Source organism: Cupressus sempervirens, chromosome 1, assembly GCF_028749045.1.
Source record: "Cupressus sempervirens isolate cs-2001-9-10 chromosome 1, ASM2874904v1, whole genome shotgun sequence".
Lineage (NCBI taxonomy): Eukaryota > Viridiplantae > Streptophyta > Pinopsida > Cupressales > Cupressaceae > Cupressus > Cupressus sempervirens.
The window spans coordinates 605931300-605944550 of record NC_143118.1 but is presented as its reverse complement, the minus strand read 5'-3'; positions in this window follow the sequence as shown (position 1 = coordinate 605944550).

Below are 13251 nucleotides of genomic sequence, written 5' to 3'. Positions count from 1 at the left end.
TGAACAAACAAACTAAGAGCATGATTCCCCCCAATCGTCAATAGCATCATAAGACCATCGTGGGTCCTAGCCATCCCCCACACATAACATCCCAAGCTACTGATCAAATTGTTAGTACTGTCATAATCGGGACATCACTACTAAAACATGCACAATATCAGCATAAGGAAATATAACATGCTAGTGAAAATGCATAAGATAATCCTATAGTAGATAACATTGCCTATCACATGCTAAAAAATAGTAAGCAACATATATACTACTAAATCAAATAACATCATCTAATCATATGCTAAAAATCATAACATGGGAATGCATCAAATAAACTAACATCATCTAAACATGATATCCAAGCATTCCAATGAAAGCATAAATCACAAGAAAGCATACTCTGGAACTCAAAGTACTAAGTGAAGACATCCAACAATAGTCGTACTAGGAAAAAAGATCATCTCTATACATCGGTCCCTAGCAGTGGTGAAGGTAGCTATGCCTCCCAACCATGTGGAGCTCATAGGTCCACACTTGTCGTGCTGATGGAGATAATGATCCAACCACAAACACACAAAAGAACATCCATGCCTAACACTCATACCAGACAGTATGATGGCTACAACCAAGAACCTAAGACAATGAAAGGAGTACAGGTCTTGGTCAAACACTCAAAAATCTACTAAGTAGGGGCTGACATCGTGGAGAGTTGCTTGGCATAAAAAATCCCAAGCTTGGATCGTGCGGATTCAACATCCCTCAATGGAATGGCTCGGCACAACATTTTATTATCTTAAATTTTATTACCGCTCACACATTTTCTTTAATTATTACTTGTTTAAAACTTCACATCCTCCGCTAACCCTCGGGGTAGAATGATCACCAGGCTACAAGATAGAAGCCCCCTCCATATGCTACCCTACCCTACCCATGCTCATCCTATAACAAGCGCCCGTGGGCATGCATACTCCCATCCCAACTCCAATGATCAAAACTTCCAGAAAAGACATGAAAGGTCAAGACCTGCAAGTCCTCCAAAAAATGTACACACATGTACTCATGTGTGGTGCACCACCATCACAAAGATCATAACACAAGGACAAGATGAGAAAACAATGCAAAACAAACACCTAACTAAAAGAAACTCAAGAGGATGGATTTTGCACGAATCCCAAAGCCAATAAAACCATACATCATAAAATCACTCAACCGGCCTCAATGTGAGAGTATTGATTCTACATGAATCCCAATGATGCAACAAGACCAAAGATGCAGGAGCATCCAAAGGTATAAGGGCAATCCTGTATCACCCAAAAAAAAATGTACTTAGACTTAGTTTTTGTTTCATGTGTTTTCATTTTTGGATACCCATTTGGGTCAAATAAAGTTTTCAACTCTCACAGTTTCACTATCAGTGTTCTAGGATAGAGTATTTGAACACCTTGGGGTACGTGTAAATGCCAAAAAAATAGGAGTATGTAATTGGGCCATCATTTTGGTAAACTAGAAGGTGTAAATTGGCCAAATGAATGTAATTGCAATTTAGAGCATTCTAGAAAAAGAATCAGGTCAAAAGGCCCCACTGTTTGAAAGTTATCACAATTTTTCAATTTTTGGAGACCCCTTAAGAATGCTTCAAAGTCATGTTAGGGGCATTAAATGATCTCAAAAAGGGCTGAAAAATGGGAGATGAGTGAAGCTATCCATATGGCTATAGAGCGCTTCAAGAGCTTTCAAAAAATGTAAACAGTTCATCAGTAAGAGCTACGGTTCAAAAGTTATGCCTCCTAAAAGTTTGGTTACCATTTTTGGATTCTTCTAGATTTGCACCAACTTCTATCATGGCTTCTGGAGCCTTCTACTTGGTCATTGGATGCCTACTAGCACTTTCTAGGATTTATTCCAAGTCCTTAACCCTTCAAGGTCTATTTAAGGACATTTTTGGCATTGTAAAAGGCAGTTCAGAGTGGAGTTTGAGAGGAGGTATTGAAAGGAGAAATAATCTCTAGATTTATGCTATTGTAAGCCCATAGGGAATGTTTTGAAGTCTATTTTATCTATACTAGATGTATTAGCTTATTTACAAAGTTAATAAAATTTCTCTTTCTTGTTGTGTCCATTCTGTGCTTGCGCGGTGTCCCCATCAAGTGGTATCAGAGCTAATTTTCTTGAGTGTGTAGACAGAGCATCGACTGTGAGGTAGTTTTCACCAAGATTGTGTGGTTGTGGGTTTGAGTTAAAAAGATGCCTCCACAAAGATAGTGTGGTGGAAGGGCTAGAGCTATTTATCCTAAGGAGGTTAGAGTCATCCAAAGTTAGGTACAAGCATTGCAGGAGGAGCTCCGTAGAAGAACAAATGTTGCCGCAGGTGACGACAGTGAGGATGACAATGAAGAAGAAGAAATTGGACCAAAAGGGGAATTTGAAAGGGAATTTCTAAATCAGGCAGAGGAAAGGCTTTTTAGGGCCATTACTAAGTTTGGGAAAAGACCTACAATTGATGTGGGTGTATTTTCAAGAAATTTGAAACCAGATGAGTTGATCGATTGGATCAATGAACTGAAAGAATACTTTGAGTATGAAGATATCAAGGACCTAGATAGGGTTAAGTTTGAAAAGGCCAAAGTAAAAGGACATACCAAAATTTGGTGGCAAGAGGTTCAATTGGGAAGAAACAAAAGAAGAAAGGAGAAGATCACAAGGTGGGATCGCATGGTGGAAAAATTGAAGAAGCAGTTCATTCCTATGGACTACAAGCTTGATTTGTTTAAGAAGATGCATGGGCTAAAGCAAGTAGGAAGATCAGTCCAAGAATATATAGAGGAGTTTTATCAACTTTTGATTAGAGTAGAACATGCAGAAGAAAATAAGGAGAAGGTTACTCATTATATCAGCGAGTTGCGACCTAGCATTCAAGAGGAATTAAGTTTGGTAAGAATGACCAGCATTGAAGAGGCATACCAATTCGCCCTACAATTCAAAGAGAAGCTGAATAAAAGGTTTGAAGGGAGAGAAAGAGGGTGTGGTAAAGGAGGAAGGGGAAGTGGTAGGTCATTTGGAGGCCAAAATGAAACCCAAAAGAAAAATGAAGATGTGGGTAATAGCAGGAACCAGAGGAATGAGGGTTTCAACTGCTCTCATGATCAAGACTTTGGAAATTAGAAACGAAGAGGTAGAGGACATGGAAAAGGAAGAGGAGGCTTCCATGGTACCTATTTCCATTGTAATGAATAAGGTCATTGTGCCTTTGAATGCCCTCAATGACAAGGAAGGATAGATAAGAGAGCTGAGGGTCAAGCTATGGTTTCTCATGTGGATGAGGATGCATAGTCATCACATTCAAAGGATGCAGAAAGAGGAGAGACTTTAGTGAATGAAAGGGTCCTACTAAATGGTGAGATTGAACTAGGAAAAAGGAGGAGTTTATTCTGTACCAGGTGCAAATGTGAGGAAAAATGTTGTGATGTGATCATTGATGGTGGTAGCACTGACAACTTGGTGTTAGAGGAGATGGTCTCTAATCTGAAGCTCAAGAGGGAGAAACACCCCAAGCCCTATTAGATTGCTTAGGTGAAAGATGATCATAAGGTCCTAGAAAGTGAACAATGTCTAGTGAAATTCAAAATTGGGAGTTACCATGATGAAGTTCTCTATGATTTTATTCCAATGGATGTTTGCCATCTATTGTTGGGTAGACCATGGCAGTTTGATAGGCATGTAGTACATGATGGTCATGCAAACACATACTCTCTAACAAAGGATGGAGTTCACCACAAACTGAAGCCCATGAAAAAGTAAGGTGAAAAGGTATGTAGCAGTGCTAGGATTTTTCTTGTTGATGGAAGAAAGTTTTTAGATGGAGTGAAATATCAGTGTATGTGCTATGCTTTGATTCTTAGGAAAGATAAAGAAGGTAGTAGTGAAATACCACTTGAAGTTTCAAATTTACTAGGAGAGTTTGGAGATATTATATCTGATAATGTTCCAGAAGGATTGCCACTAGTAAGGCAAATTAGTCATCAGATAGATCTAATTACAAGAGCAGTTTGTCTAACAAGGCTTCTCATAGGATGACTCCTATTGAAATAGAGGAGCTAAATAGATAGGTTCAGGAGCTATTGAGGAAGGGCTTGATTCAAGAGAGCCTTAGTTCATGTGTAGTACCTACAGTACTAGCACCAAAGAAGAATGGAGAGTGGAGGATGTGTACAGACTCTCGAGCTATAAATAGGATAACCATCAAGTACCAGTTTCCTTTGCCAAGAATGGATGATCTTATGGACTTCTTGAGTGGAGCTCAGTACTTCAAAAAAATAGATCTCAAGAGTGGCTATCATCAGATATGGATATGAGAAGGAGATGAGTGGAAAACACCCTTCAAGACCAAGGAGGGTCTTTATGAGTGGTTAGTCATGCCCTTTGGATTGACAAATGTGCCAAGCATCTTCATGCGGCTTATGAATGAGGTACTTAAGAATTTCTTGGAAAAATTTGTTATTGTCTATTTGGATGATATTTTAATTTTCAGAAAGACTTTGGAAGAACATTTATTGCATATTCATAGTGTCCTTGAAAGGTTAAGGGAAGAGAAACTATTAATTAATTTGAAGAAGTGTATCTTTGCAAAAAGGGAGTTACTCTATTCATAGTTTGTTATATCACCTGAAGGTCTCAAAATGGATCCAGAGAAGGTAAAAGCCATCTTGGAATGGCCTACTCCAAGGTCTATTATTGAGGTAAGATCATTTCATGGTCTAGTTAGTTTTTATAGAAAGTTGAATTAAGAATTTCAGTGGCATATGTGCACCCCTAACTGACACAATAAGAGGGGATAGAAAAGAGTTCAAATGGATTGTAGCAGCTGCGAGAATTTTGAAATGCTAAAGAAGAAGGATAAAACAACCTGTGTTGGCACTTCCAAATTTTAGAAATGTGTTCTAGGTGGATTGTTATGTAAGTGGCAACACTATTGGGGCTGTATTAAGCCAAGAAGGTAAGCCTATTGCATATTTTAGTGAAACATTGAATGATGCAAAGAAGAAGTATTATGTTTATGATCAAGAGTTCTATGCAATAGTTCAGTCCTTAAAGAAATGGAGGCATTATTTATTGCCAAAGGAATTTTTTTTGTATACTAATCATCAAGCATTACAGTACCTAAATAGCCAAGGTAAATTGAATCAGAGGCATATGAAGTTGTTAGAGTTCTTGCAGAGCTATACATTTGTGTTGAAACATAGAAGTGGAAAATCTAATAGGGTTGCAGATGAACTAAGTAGGAGATAGTTGTTGCTTACAGTAATGTAGGTTGAAGTAGTTCAGTTTGATGAACTCAAGAATCTTTACCTTGATGATCTTGATTTTTCCAAAGCATGGAAAGCTTGTAAATAACCTGTTGCTATAGATAGAACTAAGTGGTTAGACTATCTGATTCAGGATGGTATGTTATTCAAGGGCAGCCAATTGTGCATTCCAAGGAGTTCCATGAGGAAAAATTTGATTAAAGAGAAACACAATGGAGGGATGGCAGGATATTTTTGTTGAGATAAGACCATTTCCATTCTTAGAGAACATTATTTTTGGCCTTATATTTCACAAGATGTGAAGAAGTTTGTACAGAGTTGCCAAGTTTTTCAAGTTGCCAAGGGGTTTAGCCACAATACTAGACTATATTAGCCATTGCCTATTCCATCAAAGCCATGGGAGGACATAAGTATGGATTTTGTTCTTGGATTTTTGAGGACACAAAGGGGTAATGACTCAGTATTTTTGGTGGTTGACAGGTTCTCCAAAATGGCACGTTTCATTCCATGCCACAAAACTCATGATGTTGTCCATATTGCAGACTTGTTTTTCAGAGAGGTGGTAAGACTACATGGTCTTCCAAGAAGTATAGTTTCTGACAAAGATACTAAATTTGTAGTGTATTTCTAAAGAACATTGTGGAAAAAGTTGAGAACAAACTTAAAATTCAGTTCCACACATCTACCATAGACTGACGGCCAAATAGAAGTCTGGACAATTTGCTAAGATGTTTAGTTGGGGATAAGCGCAAGGGGTGGGATTTGATTATACCACAAGCCGAGTTTGCTTACAATAACTCTGTAAATAAGAGTACTAGTAGATCACCATTCTAAATTGTATATGGAAGTAGCCCAAGGATTGTGCCAAAATTAAGGAAGATAGAGCAAGGGGAGAGGACAACTGCTGAAGGTGAAGAATTTGCTGAACATATCAATCATCTACATGAGGAAGTTCAAGCACACATTACCAAGATGAAGCAAGAGTATAAAGCTAGGGCTGATCAAAGGAGAAGACATAAGGAATTTCAAGTAGGGGATCTAGTCATGGTACACTTATGAAAAGAAAGATTTCCAGCCGGCACTTACAAATAGCTAAAAATGAAGAAATTTGGTCCCTGCAAAATGCTAAAGAAACATGACTCAGGAAATGCATATAAGGTGGAGTTGCTAGATGGTATTCACATTTCTCCTATTTTCAACTTTGCAAACTTAACAGAGTATCACGATGATGCTGCAGATGAGGAACTAATGTTAGAGCCATGTCCAATTCCTACTTCTAATAAGGAGGAGATAGAAGACATTCTAGATCATCGTGTGGGTAGGAGTACTAGAAATAGGCAATATGAAGAGCATTTGGTCAAGTGGAAAGGATGGTCGATATAGGACTCAACTTGGATTTTAGAAACTAAGGTTTCCCATTTGGGATTTCCTCTATCATTCATAAAGTGTGAGGGTCACTTTTCAATCTACCCTGGGTGTCTAATGCAGAAGCATCCAAAGGTATAAGGGCAATCCTGTGTCACCCAAAGAAAAATGTACTTAGACTTAGTTTTTGTTTCATGTGTTTTCATGTAAACACAAAAAAATAGGAGTATGTAATTGAGCCATCATTTTGGTGAACTTGGAGGTGTAAATTGGCCAAATTAATGTAATTGCAATTTAGAGCATTCTAGAAAAAGAATCAGGTCAAAAGGCCCCACGATTTGAAAGTTATCGCAGTTTTTTTAGTTTTTGGAGACCTCCTAAGAATGCTTCAAAGTCAAGTTAGGGGCATTAAATTACCTCTAAAAGGGCCAAAAAATTGGAGATGAGTGAAGCTGGTCCATCGGGCTATAGAGTGCTTTGAGAGCTTTCCAAAAATGTAAACGGTTTGTCAATCAAAGCTACGGTTCAAAAGTTATGCCTCCCGAAAGTTCGATTATCATTTTTGGATTCTTCTAGATTTTGACCAACTTCTAACATAGCTTCTGGAGCCTTCTACTTAGTTAGTGGATGCCTGCTAGCACTTTTTAGAATGTATTTCTAGTCCTTAACCCTTCGAGGTCTATTTAGGGACATTTCTGGCATTGTAAAAGATAATTCAAAGTGGAGTTTGAGAGGAGGTACTGAAAAGAGAAATTATCTCCAGATTTATTTTATTGTAAGCCCCTAGGGCATGTTTTGAAGTCTATTTTCTCTATACTAGATGTATTATCTTATTTACAAAGTTAATAAAATTTCCCTTTCCTGTTGTATCCATTCTGTGCTTGGGTGGTGTCCCCATCAACCAAGGGTCATGAACTCACTCCACCAGCCTCAATCTAAAAGTATGGATTCTACATGAATCCCAATGTCCATGAAACGAAGAAAAGGTCCAAAAGAAACCATAACAAGTATAAAATCACTCAACTGAACACAATGTTAGGAGTATGGATGCAACATGCATCCCAAGGCAACATAAAAGTGCAAAAGTGGTCTGACTAATATCCAAATGGATCATCAAGGTCCACAACCCACATTGTGCCAAGAAAACTTGAGAAAATAGGGTGACATGCAAAACGAGGTAAAAACCTTAAATTTTGGAAAAATTGCAAAATTAAAACCCATTTGGTCTTTGGGTACAAAAATCCCAAAAGTCCAAAAATAAATGGAATCAGACACCGTATGCAAAAATACCTAGCATAATGGCGTAAAATCCCAAACCTTCATCCTGAAAAATAGGGAAATGTTCATACTTGCCCAACCAATTAGAACTAACATAAAGAAATGGAGGGGAACACTAGTTTTTAGCCTCCACACAAATGGCTACCAAAATAAGAAGCAGAAACAATAAAATGGGAAAGCCCTACCTCACAGCCAAAAGGGAAAAATGGGAATCTAAACCATAAAATAAATAGCTCGTAGAAGTAGCTAAAAATCATGACAATCCAAAGTTTTCCCTAGCTGGATCCATTGAGCCCAACCTCCCGATGATCCCATGCCCATAGCTCCAACAATGAACAAAATAGTAAATCCTCATGAAGAGGATTTTGGGTTTTACTCTCCAACTCTCTAATTCAAAAGTGAGAAGTGAGGAATTAAATTCCTCTTTGGATATTTATTCACTTTTCAAGTGAATAATCAATTAGGGCAAATAACTAGCCAACCTTGTTAAACTCTGAATCAACCCAAACAAAAACAAGCTATTCCTATAAAAAGGAATTCATCTATGGCAAAGCTGCCAAAAATTAAAATAAATCAATTAAAAAGTCTAAAAATCCAAAAACACAGAAATCACCTTAATGACTTTCGTGACAATGCGAAACTCTAAATGTACAAACACGCTCACTGGTCTAATCACATAATGCAAATGAGTTCAGATTTAATAATCATTGAAAGGTTTAATTTAAACATTTAATAAAAGATACGTCAACCATATAAGAGCGATATTGGTAAAATATGAAAGGTTGAATCACTAACTCCATGTGCCACTGTTAGGGATTTATATCCTGCACACTAAACAAAATGATCAAGTGCAATTACATATAATAACATAGCCGAAGCAATAAATGCATTAAATCACCTAATTTAATAATTTATTTAATTATATTAAAATAATCTATTTACATCACTTGTGTTTGCATAAAGCATGACAATGCAGGAATGAAGTTAATAACCATAGCATTAAATCTATCACATAATAGAATTAGAGGTATGTCCAAATACTAGATAACCAGATATCATCATAAAACACACTGTCATCTCAAAATGGCATCATCATGCAATATGATTAACTAAACAACATAGTAGTCTAATATCTATGATACTGAAATCAAGGTATAATATCTGACCCTCGGGTCATCTCAAATGTAAAGCATCACATGAGTAACAAATATCTCTCTAATAAGAAATATAAGAAGGTAAATGTTCGCAACACAACCAAATAATCCAACAAGAACAACCCATTTTAATTACTTAAGCATTTAATAATGATTTTTCATCGAATCAACAAAAAGACACTTAAAATGCAAAAAAGAACATAGCCATAAACATGACTAACCACTACTACAAGAACCTAGTCTAGTGTAGTGTGGTAAAAAGAACACAGTCCAATCTCTGCACACATCTCAAGATAATCATGGAACAACCTCATGATACCACATAGATCTTGGTAACCACTAGTACAAACCTTAGTGAACCTTAAATCACATCATAATCTCATAGATCAGTAGAAGCATAAACAAAGAAACTAAAACAGAAACATAAATCCAAACACCTCGACGGCGTAGACTACTCAGTGTCACAATCATGATCCATCACAACAAAAGATCAACAAGGTTGCATCCATCAAGATGACTTATAGAAGTCAAATGGGAGAGGCACTAAAATATATATATATATATATATATATATATATATATATATATATATATATATATATATATATATATATATATATATATATGTATATATATATATATATATATGTATATATATATATATATCTATGTATACATGCATGCATGCATAGATATATCTATGTATGTATGCAATGTATACATAGATATATGTATGTATGGATGCATGCATGCATGCATCCATCCATGCATACATATATCTATGTATACATTGCATATGCATAGATATGCATGCATGCATACATACATATATATATCTATGTATGCATGCATGCATGCATAGATATATCTATGTATGTATGCAGTAGCAGACCTTGGAGAAGGCCATTCCAAGTTGGCTTCTAACTTCTCTTGATCCATATTAAGACCTTCAGGTGATATAACAAACCCTGAGTAGACTAATTCCCTTTTTGCAAAGATACACTTCTTCAGATTAATTAGCAGTTTCTCTTCCCTCAACCTCTCAAGAATAGTACAAATATGCAATAAATATTCTTCCAAAGTCTTGCTGAAAATTAAAATATCATCCAAATAGACAATAACAATTTTTTCCAAGAAATTCTTAAGTACCTCATTCATAAGCCATGTCAAGGTGCTTGGGGCATTCGTCAATCCAAAGGGCATGACTAACCAATCATAAAGACCCTCCTTGGCTTTGAAGGCTATCTTCCACTCATCTCCTTCTCATATCCATATCTAATGATAGAGACTCTTGAGATCTATCTTTGTGAAGTACTGAGCTCCACTCAAGCAGTCCATAAGATCATCCATTCTTGGCAAAGGAAACTGATACTTGATGGTTATCCTATTTATAGCTCGAGAGTCTGTACACATTCTCCACTCTCCATCCTTCTTTGGTGCTAGTACTACAAGTACTGCACATGGACTCAGGCTCTCCCAAATCAAGCCCTTCCTCAATAGCTCCTAAACCTGTCTATTTAGCTCCTTAGTTTCAGTAGGAGTCATCCTGTGAGCAGCCTTGTTAGGAAAACTAGCTCTTAGGATTAAATCTATCTGATGGTTGATTTGCCTTACTAGTGGTAGTCCTTCTAAAACATTATCAGAGATAATATCTCCAAACTCACCTAGTAAATTTGAAACTTCAATTGGCATTTCACTACTACCTTCTTTATCTTTCCTAGGTATCAAAGCATAGCACATACGCTGATGTTTCATGCCATCTAAAAACTTCCTTCCATCAACAAGACAAATCCTAGCACTACTACATACCTTTTCAGCTTCCTTTTTCATGGGCTTCAATTTGTGGAAAACTTCATCCTTTGTTAGAGAGTATGTGTTTGCATGACCATCATGTACTGCATGCCTATCAAACTTCTATGGTCTACCCAAGAAAAGATGGAAAACATCCATTGGAATAACATCGCAGAGAACTTCATCATGGTAATTCTCAATTTTGAATTTCACTAAACATTATTCACTTACCAAGACCTTATGATCATCTTTCACCCAAGCTATCTGATAGGGCTGGGGATATCTCTCCCTCTTGAGCTTCAACTTAGAGACCATCTCTTTTGATACCAATTTATCAGTGCTACCACCATCAATGATGACATCACAACATTTATTGTCACACATGCATTTGGTATGGAACAAACTCCTCCTTTGTCCTAGTTCAATCTCACCACTTAGTAGGACCCTTTCATTTACCAAGGTCTCTCCTCTTTTTGCATCCTTTGAATGTGATGATTATGCATCCTCATCCACATGAGCAACCCTAGCTTGTCCCTTAGCTCTCCTATCTACCCTTCCTTATCATTGAGGGCATTCAAAGGCACGATGACCTTCTTCATTACAATGGAAATAGGTACCACAAAAACATCCTCTTCCTTGTCCATGTCCTCTACCTCATCCTCTCTAATTTCCAAAGTCTTGATCATGGGAGCACTTGAAACCCTCATTCCTCTAGTTCCTACTAGTATCCACATCTTCATTTTTCTTTTGGGTTTCATTTTGGCCTCTAGATGACCTACCACTACCCCTTCCTCCTTGACCGTGCCCTCTTTGCCTTCCTTCAAACCTTTTATTCAACTTCTCTTCAACTTGTAGGGGAAACTGGTATGCCTTTTCAATGCTAGTCATTCTTACCAGACTTAATTCCTTGTAGATTGTGGGTCGCAACCCACTGATATAATGAGAAAACTTCTCCTTATTTGCTTCTACATGCCCTACTCTAATCAAGAGTTGGTAAAACTCCTCTGTATATTCTTGGATTGATCTTCCTGCTTGCTTTAACCCATGCATCTTCTTAAACAAATCAAGCTCATAGTCCACAGGAATAAACAGCTTCTTCAATTTGTCCACCATGCGATCCCATCTTGTGATCTTCTCCTTTCCTCTTCTGTTTCTTTCCAATTGAACCTCTTGCCATTAGATTTTGCCATGGCCTTTGAGTTTGGCTTTTGCAAACTTAACCCTATTTCGGTCCTTGATATCCTCATACTCAAAGTATTCTTCCATTTCATTGATCCAATCGATCAACTCATCTAGTTTCAGATTTTCTAAAAATACACCCACTTCAATTGTAGGTCTTTTTCAAAACTTAGTAATGGCCCTAAAAAGCCTTTCTTGTACCTAATTTAGAACTTCCCCATCAAATTCTCCTTTTGCTCCAATTTGTTCTTCTTCATTGTCATCCTCACTGTCGTCACCTGTGGCAACATTTGTTCCTCTACGGAGCTCCTCTTGCAATGCTTGTACATGCCTTTGGAGGGCTCTAACCTCCTCAGGATTAATAGCTTTGGCCCTTCTACCATGCTCTCTTTGTGGAGGCATCTTCTAACTTGAACCCACAACCACATAGTCCTAGTGCAAATTGCCTCACAGTCGGCGCTTTGTCTACACACTCAGGAAAACTAGCTCTAATACCACTTGATGGAGGTACGCTCTACTACGACTAAGAAAGGTATGCTTTGATACCACTTGATGAGGACATAACGCACAAGTACAGAATGGATACAATAGGAAAGAGAAATTTTATTAACTATGAAAATAAACTAGTACATTTAGTATAGAGAAAAATAGACTTCAAAACATGCCCTAAGGGCTTACAATAGCATAAATCTAGAGATAATTTCTCCTTTCAATACCTCCTCTCAAACTCCAATTCGAACTGCCTTTTACAATGCTAGAAATGTCCTTAAATAGACCCCAGAGGGTTATGGACTAGGAATAAATTCTAGAAAATACTAGTAGGCATCCACCAACCAAATAGAAGGCTCCAAAAGCTGCATTAGAAGTCTCCACAAATCTAGAAGAATCCAAAAATGGTAATCGAACTTTTGGGAGGAATAACTTTTGAACCGTAGCTCCGATTGATGAATTGTTTACATTTTTGGAAAGCTCTCAAAGCACTCTATAGATCTATAGACAAGCTTAGCTTATCCCCCTATTTTTGGGCCCTTTTTGAAGTCATCTAATGCCCCTACCCTAAATTTGAAGCATTCTTAGGAGGTCTCCAGAACCCAAAAAACTATAATAACTTTCAAACCGTGGGGCCTTTTGACCTGATTCTTTTTCTAGAATGCTCTAAATTACAATTAGTTTCATCTAGCCAATTTACA